Below are 14,516 nucleotides of genomic sequence, written 5' to 3'. Positions count from 1 at the left end.
TGGTATTGCCTATAGATGTTACATTTTTCACATACCCGTTTAAAAAAAAAAGAAAAAAAAAAAGCAAACTGTTACACAATTCACCATTCTTCTGTTATTGGTTTGTCAAATAAAATGTAATTAAGCTTTAGAGTTTAGTCGCAATGTGATGAAGTGTGATGAGGTCTAAGGGCTATGAATACAAGAAAAATATTCAAACTACACGTCTTCTCTACTGTCAGCCCATGTTTGCGTACAGCAAGCGGTCGTTCCAAAGTCTGTGATTCAAAGTAATTATCTGGACTTCCCTTGGTAGATTAATTGATATTTATTGGAGTTGCTTCATCAGTTCAATTTGATTACATTCCACTGCCAAGTTGATTTTAGATTTTGTGTAATTAAATCTGAGTGTAATTTTGATGTATTGTAATAACTCGAATTTGTCTGAATCCATTTCGGCCTTTAACATATATTTTTTTCCTACAGTGCCTCGTCGTACTGCAGTGTTCCACCGAAGGATGGATCCCGTCTACTGTGGCCTCTAGAGGCCATAGCAGAAAGATCACCTTCACATGTGAAGCCATAAGTTCCTCGGACTTAGTTGAGATGTCACTTTTTTTTTTTTTTCCCCCTTTGCCTTTTACCTCGGGCCTCTGGTCATGTGCTGAATCGACACAGCGGTGTCTGTTGGAGCGCAGCATTGATCCCCCACCCCCAGTCAGGACGTCCTCAGGGAAAAAGAGCTATATGCTTAGAGCAGCAATGCTCCTCTTGTACTGAAAAATGCTGAGACAGAGAGGGGATGCGCTGATCTGTGTAAGATATAAACCTGAACGCTGTATGATGGGAGTGATAGATTGTAACCTTTTGGTAAAGTTTCAAGGAGTTACTGTGGGCACATTAGTCTTGTGGTTTTAGAAAGTAGGTACTGTACTTATATCTTGACCGCCAAAGCGCTGCTTACACCTGAATCTAAGTAAACCTCAGTTAGCAGGTTTCAGTAAAAACCTCTTGTCCAGGTTTTTCCTTTTATTTACACGCGTTCAGCACATGATCCTCCTTTTGTGTGCATTTATGTTCTCATTTCCTACTTTTCCACAGTGACACTGGCGCGCAGCTTTATGATTTCCCACTTTTTTGTAGTCAGCCCCTCCCCCCCTGTAGCCTGTGAATAGGGTAATTATGGACCCTGTAGAGTAATTACCAGAGCTCGAGTTGTTTAATTACGGCCTTCTCGAGAGCTGTCTGATGCCAGTGACAGCAGAGGCGCCACTCGCTGATGGAACGGTTTCATCCTCTTGACTAGAGCAGCCCTGTGAGGGACGGAGAGAGGAGACGTGGTAATAGAGTGAGGAGGCGTGAGTGGGAGGGATTGCAGGGAGTTAAATTGAGTGGGAGAGAGGTAACAGTAAAGCGAAAGTTCACAGTTTGATAAATGTACATGTCTGCAACGGTGAGGGAAGGTTGCCAGCAAGGAGTTTGCCTTTGAACAAGACATACGGCGCCTTGCAAAAAGTCTTTATGCCCTGGATATTTGAAAAGATTCCTCTGATGTTAAGACCACCAACATCAATTGGTTTTGTTGTGACGTGACGGCATATACATTAGTGATGCACCTGCACCCCAAGGCCCTGCATGTGTGATGGAGTGGATGGAGGGAGGTGGCCTGGGATGGGGAAGGAAGGACCCGGGGGGGATGAATAGATAAATGCATTCCACTCTATTTCAGACAAATTTGAAAACCCTGTATTCATCCTCTACGTCACATTTATGGATTATAATATACACGTCTTATAAAAGACATTGTTGTGTGGTTGTATACATTCCCATAATACTCGCAGGGAGAAATTTTACATGATGCCTGCTTGTTGTTCTGCTTGCTTCTGAATGTTAGCAAAACAACAACAACAACAAAAAAAACGTTTAAAGACTCGCATGAACACATGACGAGAAGAAGAAAAATCGCTTGTTCATCTCTTTCGACGAGCTGTGATGGCCATCCTGGTCCTCAACAGTTGAAGGACCTGTGGACCTGAAGATTTGTGGGGCAAAGGGCAGGGAGGTCAATCTCCAAACTAGGGGAAAGGAATTCAACCCGGCAGCTTGACATTCCCCCTCACCGGGAAGATGATTCTGTCTGCGTGCCGTTTCCGGACAATCCTGAAATGGTGCATGGTGAGAAGCTTCCTGCCACCCACTGACGATAATTCAAACATCCCCACCTCTCAGATTCATATCTTCCCCCGGAGGTCATGACACGTGTTTTTGTTTTTCATTCGGATGGAATTCAGTTCTGGGTAACTCCATCCCGATGGAAATTGTCTACTGGACACATTTGCATGCATGTTTACCAAACATAAGCCTTTCCAAAGTTTTCATCTTTTTAACTCGTGATTGAGACCGAGCTTTGGCGGCGCAACGACCTGTTAAACCTTTGTTCGAATTCCAGAAGTCGCATGCGAGCCATGTTTGTTTTACCAATGCATCAGAGCTGCTCGTAACTCAAAACAACAGATGAAGATGTGAGTGCAGAAGCTATTTCCTGACGAATGTGACGATTGACAGCAACCTCTTGACTTCTTGAACCTTGACCCCTCCATGTTTGTCAATTGTAGAACAGCTTTAATGGCTATAACCCTTACTTTCTACATGCATTTATATGAAGTTTTGAGCAGATGTCAGCCTTGCAACAAGCTCAATGACCTACATGTGTTCCAATGAACGGTCATCAAACAGAGAAGCTGCAGCTTTGTGAACAGTTTTGTGTCTATCTGTGATATTCAGCATGGTGTCTGACAGATGTTAAAGCATGGCAGTGGAGGGCTGCAGGGGATAAATGGTGATAGATGAACCAGCTGCCTTCTTGGACTGATGTACTGCAGCAAGAGAGGATTTTAACTTTTCCAGACCTCAGTGATGTCCGACTACGGCCGTGTCATTTTCAAAACCTTAATCATGTTTCTCCGTTTACATCTTATTAAAGATATATTTGATTTTAGATGGTGCACATTAATTCTTTGTTCGTAATATGAGTTGTGAGATAAAATATGTCCAGTGTTTGGAGGGGTGCGAATGGTGAATAATTAAGAGACATACAGTCTTGTGACTAAGAGTTTTGCTTTCTTTTGTTCCGTTTCCTTCTTTGTCACACTTAAGCTTTTAGCTTTTTGTTTCTATTTCGTTGTTTTTCATGTTTCGGGATCTGTCACGTTAGAAATGCATTAACGCTCTCTGCTGAGTTAAACTGCCTCAATCACTCGAACTAACAAGCTTTTTTTGAGCTGTCCCTTTGATTGGCCGACAATAAACAACATATAATTAGTTTCCTGCCAAGCATAGTTACTCTTTCAGCACCGATGTTCCCACACAGAAATAACTCCACTGCATTTAGAATGAACTTAGTGTGCCAGCATGTTTGCTTCCCAGTCACCTGGCAGACCTAGTTGTCTTATCTTGATGATGCCACATAATCTTGTGGCATCATCAAGATCTCACAATCTTGTGATACCACAAGATTGTGAGAACCACTGAATTTCTGCAACGGTTGTTGCAGCTTTTCCAGTGACAACTATGAATGAACTTCCCTGCATCCCATATCTGTGGGTCTTCACTCCAATTAGTGAGAAAAAAAGCAACCGAGAACTAAGACAAACTCAGTCTTAGGAGTGTGAGAGAGAAACAAACGATGGTGTTTGATCTTTGCGGGCAACGGCATCACGAAACTTTCAGTGAGACTTGTTATCGTCAGAATAGATTTCAGGCTCAACTCCTCCACCTGAGTGGCCTCGTCATTTGGCTCGCCATCTTATCAGAAGACTGAAGTAATGTCAGCACTCCTCTCTTCTCACTGTAACGAGAGCCAGGGCCGGACTCCTGCAAGTTGTTCTGTTAGAAATAAGACTGTTCATTGATTTAACTGGAGACCGTAGATCGATGATATTCTCTAGTGTGAAGACTGAAAATGCTGGGTACGATTTTAGAGAAAATAAAGATAAAATATAAAGTCATCTCTGTGGATTCTGAAATGTTTCCAGTGTCACATGAGGGTGTGGGTAATGTGGTTGGCTGCCAGAGTCTGCTTTTTAATTGGCTCCCCTGTGTTGATCATTGCAGCGTTCTCTCCCGGACTCCTGAAGCAGCAGTCTACTGCAATACTTTTGCCTATTAGGACTGACAGTTTTGCATCCATCGCTTACTGTGGTCAATTCCTCATCCTTCTGTCTTAGGACAAGCTCTCAGACATCTTTGCTGCTTTCAATTTTTTTCTTCTGCTCTGTTGTCTGTTTCCAGGTGCTTTGTGTAACACATGCAGAATACCATTAACCCGTCTCCGGGTCTCCGTCAATTACAACAGCGCCCGTCCATTGTGCGCCACGTCACTTTTTCCAAACGCCTTTAGCGGAGATGAAAAAGCCACCTGACCTCTGAAAGCAAAGCTTGCAGTCGCTGTGATCGCTCTACCATTTGCGGCCCTCCCCACGGTTTTGCGTTTGCCCCCACGTTTCACAGCTTCAGACGCTCTCGCTGAGATCAAACCCTCAAAGTCCTGACCCCCTGCTGAGACTCCCTCTGGAAGTGCTAATGACCCTGTTTGTCTGAGGAGCTACCCGCTCTTCTTCCCATGTGCGAGCCCTCTTTCCCTGCCCCGGATCCGTCCTCTTTAATAGTGATTGCTTTGCCACTTGTGCGCTTCTCGTATGACCTTAGAAGGCGGAAGACAGCTGAACTTTCACTGCAGGTCATCGTGTTTGGTGGGAGAGAAGTGCTCGGCCAGTTGCGGGGGGCAGGAGGGGAACCGAGAGGGCAAACACCTGCTGACTTGCCACTGACACAGGTGTTGACGTGTCATGCAGTTTCGATTTCTACAACAGTTTTTAAGGCCATAGTCTCTTGTTAAGATTAGGCTAGGAAAGATTTTCTTTGGACGACTCGATAGACCTGCAAGTTGTAAATGCTGTCAGCGTTAGGACTGTTAAATGTTGGTAGTGGGATGTTCACACCCTGAAAATAAATGAAATATTCAGTGTAAATCAATCCTCAAATAGAAAAAGACAAAGAAACCAATTGGACCATTTCCATCTGGCAGTGGTTCAGCAATAAAAACAACGGAGGAATCTGAAACGAGAGCTGCGGCTACATACCTGGTGTTTTTCAGTGTTGCGTTCTTCTGGGTCAGCGGTTAGGATCACAGAGAGATCATCTGAACCGTGACGATACATTTCTGGGCTTGAATCACCTCTATGTTATCCAAGAGACATGAATCTTGCAGTCCACCACTCTGTCGGCTTTGGGCTCCAATTTACAATGAACCCTGCAAGTAATTTGGAGATAAGCATTTTCAGTGGCCCCTGAGAGTGGCTACACATTGTTCCTTGCAAAACTACTTTTAATTGTGCAGGTTGTTACTAGATTTGGGGGAGCTGGCAGGGATGTGTGTGGTCAGTCAATTAAGGGTATTGGTTTTGAGGTCCGTTTTTTTTTTTTTTTTTTTTTGCAGTATGTTTAATGATTCTAGCTTAAAAAAAAGCAACAACAAGAGTCCTACTGAATAAATCTTAATACTGAAATGGAAACAGTGAAGCCATATCCAGCCGTTTCAATTGCTCCCACAGATGATGTTTGCTTCTTCCATTTCAGTATTAAAATTTTTCACCTCTTATATCCTGTGTGCAGTACATTTGAACTCTTTACGTGGCATTTTATCAACCCCAGCTGAAAGTTTAGACCTTGAGGGGTTGGTCAACACTGAGTTCAGTCCAATTGTGGAAAATTATCTTACCTTTGACAACACATGCAGCATTTAAAGTTTAAAATCATGTTATGTACTGTGGCTTGCAAAAGTATGAAAGCAGGTTGGAGCAGGTTCTGAATTGAATTTAGGTCTGGACTTTAACTGGAAGTAACACTTTTATATGATTTGATGTAGCTCTAGCTGTGCGTTTAGGGTAGAGATTAAAATATTTCTTGTTTTTAATAGCTATTCATTTATGTAGCCCCATTCAGCCTTCTATTAACGCTAAGAATCTTTTCTGTCTGAACTACAGAACGGCATCCCCCACAGCACCACTAAGAGTTATACACACAGCGCTTTGCATGTAGGCCAAAAAATTCAGTTGTGGTCTCGGTTGTACATTTACTCGACTACTTACTGTCTTTCATAGCACTTTTTTTTTCCTTTGGCCTTCTCGCCACTCTTTCATAAAAAAACAGACTTAACTGTTTACACTGAACTGTTTTCTCTCAACAGCTGGGTGAAATGTGGCTGTTTCTGCAGCCTCGCTTCTATAACACATTAAATAATGTGTAGTTAATAAATGCCAACAATATTTGTCTTCATAATTAACTGTCCCATTAAATTAAAGATGGTGGTGACATTAATGCGTTTGATTTAAGAAACATTTTCGTCTTAATTTTCATGATTGAACATTTTCTTAAAAATCAAAACCAGTAATGCAAAGGCCATTTGGTCTTTATATTTGAAGAAAAAAAAATCAAATTTATTAGCATTACATGAAATTAATTATTTCATGCATTTATTTCTTAGCAGTTATCTAAATATCTACTTCCAAAATGTACTCGTAACATTTTTGCGGATGTTTTTATGTGAGGGCAGAGCTACTATTAAAAAACCAGTCGTTCCTTTTTTTATCATCCCTCAGCATAATTCACAAGCAGTCACACAGTGGTCCGTATAAACTTGCGAGGAATCCACAATGAGCACAAAGACATTATTTTGGGCGCAGAAGGGTAGGTTAGAAATCAGAAAACCAGTGACTGGAATGTTTCTTGGCAGATGGTCTGATTGTGCTGTAAGCGGCTGCTTGTGAATGAGTCAAACCCACTCCGTGGTGCCTGTGAGAAAAAGTACCTGTGAGAAACTGGCCGGCTACTCTTCTAGCCTGCTGTCTGATTAGTCAAGAGTCCGACATAAGTGCTTCAGATGCTTGTGGTTTTCATTTTAAGGCCTTGACAAGAATCCAGATAATCTTGTGGCGGTCTGAGAATAACTTCTCCGCTATGTGAAATCTGCAGAGGCAGAGACAGCCGATTGTAGATTTCCTGCTCTGTGTGTAATTAACCAATCACAGTCAGTGATGAGCCATGGAAAGAGTAAACACTTTCCTTTTTACAACAATGGAACTTCTAAGAGTCTAATTCTCAGATGGTTCCCTCTTGTCAGGATGTTTTTCATCTAATTCCAGACCCAAATCACTTGGACATCGTGATTATTTCATGCTTGATGTATAATTAGATGAAAAGTTGACCTTTAACACATTCGTGTGGCTGCTAAATTTAAACTGGAAAATGTGACTTCAGGTTTCTAGTGCATATTTGATTACTTTAAATATTATGTGATGCTCAACATATATGTTTGCAGAAACAAATTTGAAGCTGATTTTTTTATTTTTTTTATTTTAAAAATCACAAAGCAATGATTGAATGCCAGAGACACTGTTTTGAAAATGTACAAAATAATAACTGACTAAAAGCGAGATTACGCGCTCCAAATGTATATATGGACTCATAACATGGTTAAATGGTAAATATAGCTACATCACAACAGTTTCAGCGTCAGGTTATTTTCTCAATTAATTTGGCATTTCATCTTATTGTCACGATTTAAAAAAAAGAAAGCTGGTTTGTTTGATAGAAAATAAAATGGAAATTACATTTTACCCAGAAATAATACATTTGTTCGGTTTTCTTTTGCTTCTCTGGAGAGGTTTCATGAGTTTCAAATGTTAGTCCGACTTTACAGCTAGTACCTGGTGCCTTTGTTTTATTGAAATCTGCGGCAATTTGTTTACTCTCATGACCGTTTCAACTTCAAACAAACCTCAATGGATTAATTCATCGTCACCAAAGACCTCTATTTCCTACTTCTAAATTCTACAAAATATTTTTTATATCAAAGCGGATGTGATACAAGGAAATGATCTACCAATTGATGAGAGCAAAAAGGGTGAAATTTGTAAATCCATCTTCCATCTCCAGCAAATAGTCTTTCTAAATTTGATATTGAATAAATATAAACCTTGTTGCGGCAACGGATAGACCCCATTACAGCTGGAATCAATAAGATCTTACCAAGGAATCTGATGCATGGCACAGAGAGAACGTCAATGAGTTTCAAACATTCTATAATTACTCTCCAGCATGTAAAAATAAGTGCCTGCAGTCCTTATTCTGTTTTGATTGCCGGTGTTGTAAAGCGATTGATGGTGCCTGCAGAGCGACTGCTGCCTCTTAAACAAAATTAGGTTACAGACTGAAAATGTGAGGATGAGCTTCTGAGGGCAAACTGGAGACCCTAGATAGTGACTCCAAAGAAATTACTTGGGTGGGGAATTTCAACTACATGTGACCCTTCAGACCATTATTCTTATCATTTGCAGATTTTATGGCTCTTTAGGTGTCTTCATGGCAAGATTTTCCTCATGCACTGTTGCAGGTCACGCCTGACTGGAGATTGGCGCAATGAAAGTCAGATCCTATGAGTCCAAGGCGGTTGGGATCCAATCTTGCATATTCAGAAGACAATGAATAGACAGATAGGTAGGTTGAAAGAAACCATGATCATTATGAAAAACAGTATTTTTTTAATCTGATTTGTTCTGAGATTTGAGGTTAATTTGTCCTAAAATCTTGGATTTATGCGTCGTTGTTGTTGTACTGTGTGTACTGTATTTTCCGAAAAGGGGTAATTCAGGGCTGAATGATGGGGCACGCCTAAATTTTGTCATCACATTACTCATCACAAATTCCCAATATGGTCCTATAACCTTGGGCGGTATCAGAAAGCACAATGCTATGATCTATTTTGTGGTCAGGCTGTTTAACAGTAAACTGCTTCGGCTGTTTAGTTTTACAATAATCAGAAAAAAGAAGAGGTCAGCTAAGACTTTTTATTATTATTATTATTTTTTTTTTATAATGTAGCCAACTAACCATAGTAGCAAAATGCCCCCACACGTCCAACAGGTCTGGGTGATTTCAGACATGGTTCTGCTGTGGATATTTGAAAAGAAACCTTTTAGAAGCCAAGTGCAACATCTTCTGGGAATCATTCCATGACCCCACAGTGTGAGAGCTGGATATTGTTAAGGAGACAAAAATCAAAACCCAATTTAAGGCTCGATTTGTTTTACTTCAAGAGAGCCTCATTCTTTGCTGGAGGTCCAAATTGTTTGCATTTTACCATTGGAGACCCTTGTTGGAGTTTGTTGTAGCTGTACAGCAGTATAACGTCTCTTCCTGAGGGACACTTATTGAGTTTGAAAAAGGGCAGGTTAAGCCTGCGGTATCTGAACATGTCTAATGGACCTGCAGGAGTCCCTAAGGGGAAGTTGGCAACTACGGGTCAAAACAGGGTTATGTTTACTCAGTGGATGTTGAAGCGTGCCGAAAGCCACGTGATTTCTTTCTTGTCCCCCTTAACTTCAGCCACCTATTCTGTGTCTTTCGGTCTGAAGGACTGTACACCAGACCGATGCCACATCTGGATGCAATTCCCCAGCAAGCTGACACTGAGATATTTGAATGAAACTCTTAAAGCAATGAGAAGTGGGACAATTTTAATACGGCCATAATGGAAGGACAATAAAATGGTAAAACAAAACTGCTGTTTTCTATTTCTATTTATTTATGTTATTTCTTGCTATGTAACGTGGCATCTGTGAGGTCTAAGCAACTGCGTGAACTGCGAGCTGAAGATTTAAACAAATCCGATATATTTACATGGATATTTGTAGTCTTATGGGAATAGGTGGGGAGAGCTAAACTTCATAGTTGAGGCCTGTTTTAAAGTCGGCAGTCACATTTTATTAAATCCAGCTAGATTTTGCAGTACCTGCCAATGGTTAACTGTGTGTTTTGAGTAATTCACTTGGGGAAATAGTTTGCTATGGCAAAATCAATAAATGGCTTTGTATTTTGACAAAAAGCAAAGGTGAGACACGTTTTCCATGCAGCAGTCTTGACTGGGGCTCGCAATAAAAAAATATACATATATCACTGCCAATTATTCATCATGTAAAAGTATTAGACTTTTATTGGAAAACTTGCTTAAGATTTTTCAATAGTTGGAAGGTAACAAAAAATGCCAATGTGTCCTTAATTAAAACTTATGTTGCTCTTTAGATACAATTTATATCCCTGCGTAAAAGTTTTATATTTTTCCACACTTGTGCCTGTAATCCTGGATTAATTCCAGAGATTTCTGTTTTAAATGTAGCAAATTAGGGAGACGAATAGCAATCGGTTTAAGTGCAATACGGAGATGAAAATGAAAAGAGAACAATACACAAATTGTACCATACATGACGCATCATTCACGCCAAGCTGAACATAAAGAAATAATGCTAATGTGGCAGTGTTTTACAAAAAGATGTTTCCATTTTGGAAAGAATGACAATTATGTTGGTATCTGGACTCGTTTTACATGGAAACTGACTGGGTGTTAATTAGAAGGTGTCTGAACAATATCCACATGGACAATTTGTTTGTAGACATCTAAAAGCTAAAGTTGGGGTATAAACTTCAACAAATGTGGTGACACCAGCAGGGATCAAACTGGGGTCTCCTCAAATTACAAGCATCTTAAACAGATGAGCTTCAGAAATACCTCATTCTCCGCATATAATGGACGATTCAACACGCTTTTATCCATTCCAGTTCCACTTTCACTCCAATCAAATCGCTGACTTCTTTGAACAAATACAAATTACTCTATTCTCCTTGAGTGTCTTGAGTACGAATTAGTGTGATAACTACAATCGCTCACAAGTGCTGCCACTTCACGCTAGTTCTGGTTGGAAATGAATATCCTCCTGTGCGTGATATTCTAATCAATTAACATAGCAGATGACCGAGAGTGACTCGAGGACAAAGCAATGCTGGTTTTCAGTGAAACTGTAACATTTTTGTTGCAATTCAGCCGCTTTTTCACTCGTCACCAGTGATGGGAGTCTCTGTCGCTGGCACCTTTTCAATCCAGTTGTCATAGTGGAACTTTGGGGGTGGGTGGGGGGTGTTTCACACAATTTGTAGCAGGAACATACCCTGACATCTTCAACCCCACTGCAGCTTTTTTAATCAAAGATTAAAAAAATAAAAATAAAAATACATATTTGGTAATAATTAAAGATTGTTCTAGGGAAATGTCTGCTTTCCCACCATATCAATACACATGCATACCGTTAGTTTCACTTCTGTTAAATGTTCATGCGTGTACCTTTGTGTGTGTTTGAGTGCATAATATAAGGACGAGAGTGTTCAACCCCCAGCGGTCCACTGGGATTTACAAGGTATCATGTTCTGGTTTTGTGATCCGGTGTAAGAAGTGCCTGACCTGCTAAGACAGCTAGAAAAATCAAAGCCAGCTGGGAGATGTCACTCATTGTTTATGAAAATTTATCTCTGACTCAAACTGATTACGTGAACGCCATCAAGCAGAGGAACGTTGGTGACGGGAAAGGATTCAGTGGTCTAAAACTGACTGAGATGAATTGGATGAACATATGGGGGGGGAAAATGGAATAGAAACTGTGGGAGAAGGACAAGTTTTATTCTTTTTCCTCTGATATTTGAGATCACAGGATTTTTGGCGCAACAGAAATCCAGTGGAATTTGTTGATTTTTTTTTTTTCCAAATAAGATCATTTCATGAAGCTTCGTGACTTTGTGGGCTGAACATTCTTTGGCAAAGTTTTCTTTTTATAAATTAGAATATTTTTGAATCAAATTGCTGTATTTTCTGTTTCCATGCAGACATGCAACCGAAATGAACTTGAAGTAAACAAAATCTAGACATTATAGATTGGGGTAGCGGAGCAGCTTCTGCCACCGGCTGCCGTACACAGCTTTAAAAAAAAAAAAAAATACTGAAAGATGCATTGCGACTGACCAAAATTAACCAAAGCCATTGAGACTGACTTTTACATCAATCATCCTTAAGTTTAATATTTCCTCTTGCGCCACTAGAAATGTTTGGTATTGCTTGGTATCCAACAAAATCTAAAACAGTTGAGAAATAACTGGCCAAATGTTCAGCAAACTACTGCAGAAAGCTTGTGGAAGGACACCAAAAAAAAGTTTACACAGTTTAAACGGTTGTACAGTTTGAAAGGCAATTCTGCAAAGGAAATGTTTGCAAAAACTTCAGTCTGATTTATTGTCAGTGAGTGAGGAAACTGAGATTGTTTTTCATAGAGAATATCAGATTTAACCTGTATTTAAAAATACTTTCCAGTTAAAAAAAGAAAAGAAAGAAATTCTGATTTGCCTTTTATCTCCCCATAGTCGGGCTCATTAGTTCATTAGCTAAGAGGTCAGGGGTTCCTATCAGAGCATTTCCTTCAGGTTTCCTCTTCATCTTGTCCAGACCTGAATGTTATGAGCTCTGTCACATTCACAGACAGCAGAAGTCTGGGACCCTCGTCCCAATCTGCCCATCATCTCTCAAAGGAATTCCACTAATGAGGCTCTATAGAGAACAGATGCAGCGAGGGCAGCCTGGGCAAGAACAACCTGCCACAGTCACTTAATGATCACTCACACCGGCACTTATGTCACCAGTGGCGTTTTGGACGGATGGTTTGCGTGCGTTTGAGAGCGATGATTTCTGTTTTCGTGGGTCCTCCGACCGTGTCCGTGACTAATTCTACAGTTCAACTCACCAAGTGTGTCAGTTGTTGTTCTCTTTCATGACTCATTTGAGTAGCTTATTTTTCCACCTCTTTTCAGACGTCGCAACGCATTTTAAACCGGCTCGTATGAACCCTTCTTGGCTGTGAAGTCTTTTAAAGGACGACCCTTTGTAGCAAGTAAATTCGTCGACGTTTTTGTTCGTATCGGAGAAAAAAAATAAAAAATAAAAAAGATCCCCTCAGCTCGACGTCTCGAATTTCAGATACGGGTGTCGTTGTCCAGAACTCTCTGTCCACTCTTTGAAAGGGGGCTGACGTGGTTTATTGTTACAGTATGGAAGTGATATCAGATGTGATGCTTCCAAATGCCAAGAACAATGCCCAGAACATGCCTCTAATCACACATGGCCACTGTTCAGATACACACACGTGTGCACTCTGCATGCTCTTGGGAAAACGGGCTCGTTCCAACCCTCCTTAGGTTTCAGGCCTCGGCTTCAATCACCGCTGTAAATGTTAGGACATGTTTGTGTTTGTGCAATTGTCCAGCGTATACGTCAGTGCCCCATGTTGTTTGCATGAAGTGCGGTTAGAAAGGATTAAAGGGCCAGTTCATGAAAACAAGACGAGGCGGCCAAGAGCAAACAAAGAAATAAAAGGAGTGGAGTCTGTGCCAAGCACTCTCAAACGGTAAAGAGTTGTTTGAGAAGAGAAATTCTTGCGGAGTGAACGTACCTGAGCTTCGCTTCTTTCACTATCGAGTGGTCTTTAGGATAAGCTTTTGTTTTTATGAAGCATCACAGCAGTTAGTACAGACGTGTTGACTTTTTAAAAAAGATTATGTGAATATAAAGGGAGACGTTAGCTCTTTAACTGAAGTGCCAAGCATTTTATCCAGACATTGCTTTGAAAGGCCTTTATCTCTTTCAGCTGGATCTTGCCCTTCTCTCATTTAACTTCTGACTCTAACCTTTTTCCTCTGTCAATTTTTCCCTGATTGACCTTCCTTTTCTCCTTTTTTTCCCCCCCAGTCTTCTACCTTACAAACCCCCCTTTCATGCTTGTCCAGACAAGATACATGTTCCAAGCAATAGTAATGAGCACACATACCAGTTGTTGGTACCTATCAGCTCACACTTACCTCAGTCCTGGATCAGACCGCAGATGTAACACAAAACAGAAACAACATGCTAACTCCAACCGGATGCCGAGTTCTTCTCTTCAAATTCCTTCCTGGCACTGAATCGGTAAAAGCCCACAATGAGATTCCAGCTGAGAAAATAAGGATTTGGAAACTTCAGCTGATAAACACTTTGAAACAGTGATGCTGTTAATTGTCTTTCTTGATTTCATGTTTACCTGTTTTAAAATGAACCTTCTATTTTTATTTTATTTTGCACTCACTTGCCTCTTTATTAGGTGCACCTATTCAGTTGCATGTGAACCAAAATAGAAAGTTAGCCAATCACATGGTTACAACTCAATGCATTAAGGCATTTTTTTAAAGTTCATGCTGAGCATCAGAACAGATGAAATAGGGGAGCAAATGTGACATGGTTGTTAGACAGACTTGTTTGTTGGACAGAAGTCTTGTTGCTAACTATACCTAGCTTTCTATTGCGGACCAAAGTATCTGAGGATTATTTCCGACACCTTTTTATTCAGAACTCAAAGAGGTGTCAGGAGTGTGTCCAATGTGGCTTATGAAAAGGCTAGTTGTTACATTCACATATATTTTTTTTCTTGGTCTTTTCAGAGTCTGCGTTATTCATTTAATGACCCAAGTTTGAAATTTGTTGCAACTTGCATGAGCGCTTGGCTATATAAAAAAAAAATGAGTCCATTCCCACCTTAATTGGCTTAACCAGTAAAGTTCATCTTTAATAATCT

At 40.4% G+C, this 14,516-nt stretch overlaps 1 long non-coding RNA gene across 2 annotated transcripts; it reads right to left on the bottom strand.

The window, feature by feature from the left end:
- Nucleotides 1-1,179: 1,179 nt before the first annotated feature.
- Nucleotides 1,180-14,128, bottom strand: LOC106944860 (uncharacterized). Of its 2 annotated transcripts, none has more exons than XR_001424428.1 (4): nucleotides 14,031-14,128; nucleotides 13,768-13,898; nucleotides 5,121-5,290; nucleotides 1,180-1,292 (listed from the first exon to the last, which is right to left on the bottom strand). It is a non-coding gene; the product is annotated as an uncharacterized LOC106944860 (long non-coding RNA). The 2 variants fall into 2 exon arrangements; XR_001424427.1 differs by having other exon boundaries at nucleotides 13,986-14,104.
- Nucleotides 14,129-14,516: the final 388 nt, after the last annotated feature.

The sequence above is a fragment of the Poecilia latipinna genome, unplaced genomic scaffold (genome assembly GCF_001443285.1).
Source record: "Poecilia latipinna isolate Pla-1442-1.1 unplaced genomic scaffold, P_latipinna-1.0 Scaffold115, whole genome shotgun sequence".
NCBI lineage: Eukaryota > Metazoa > Chordata > Actinopteri > Cyprinodontiformes > Poeciliidae > Poecilia > Poecilia latipinna.
This window is presented reverse-complemented; position numbering and strand designations above follow the sequence as displayed.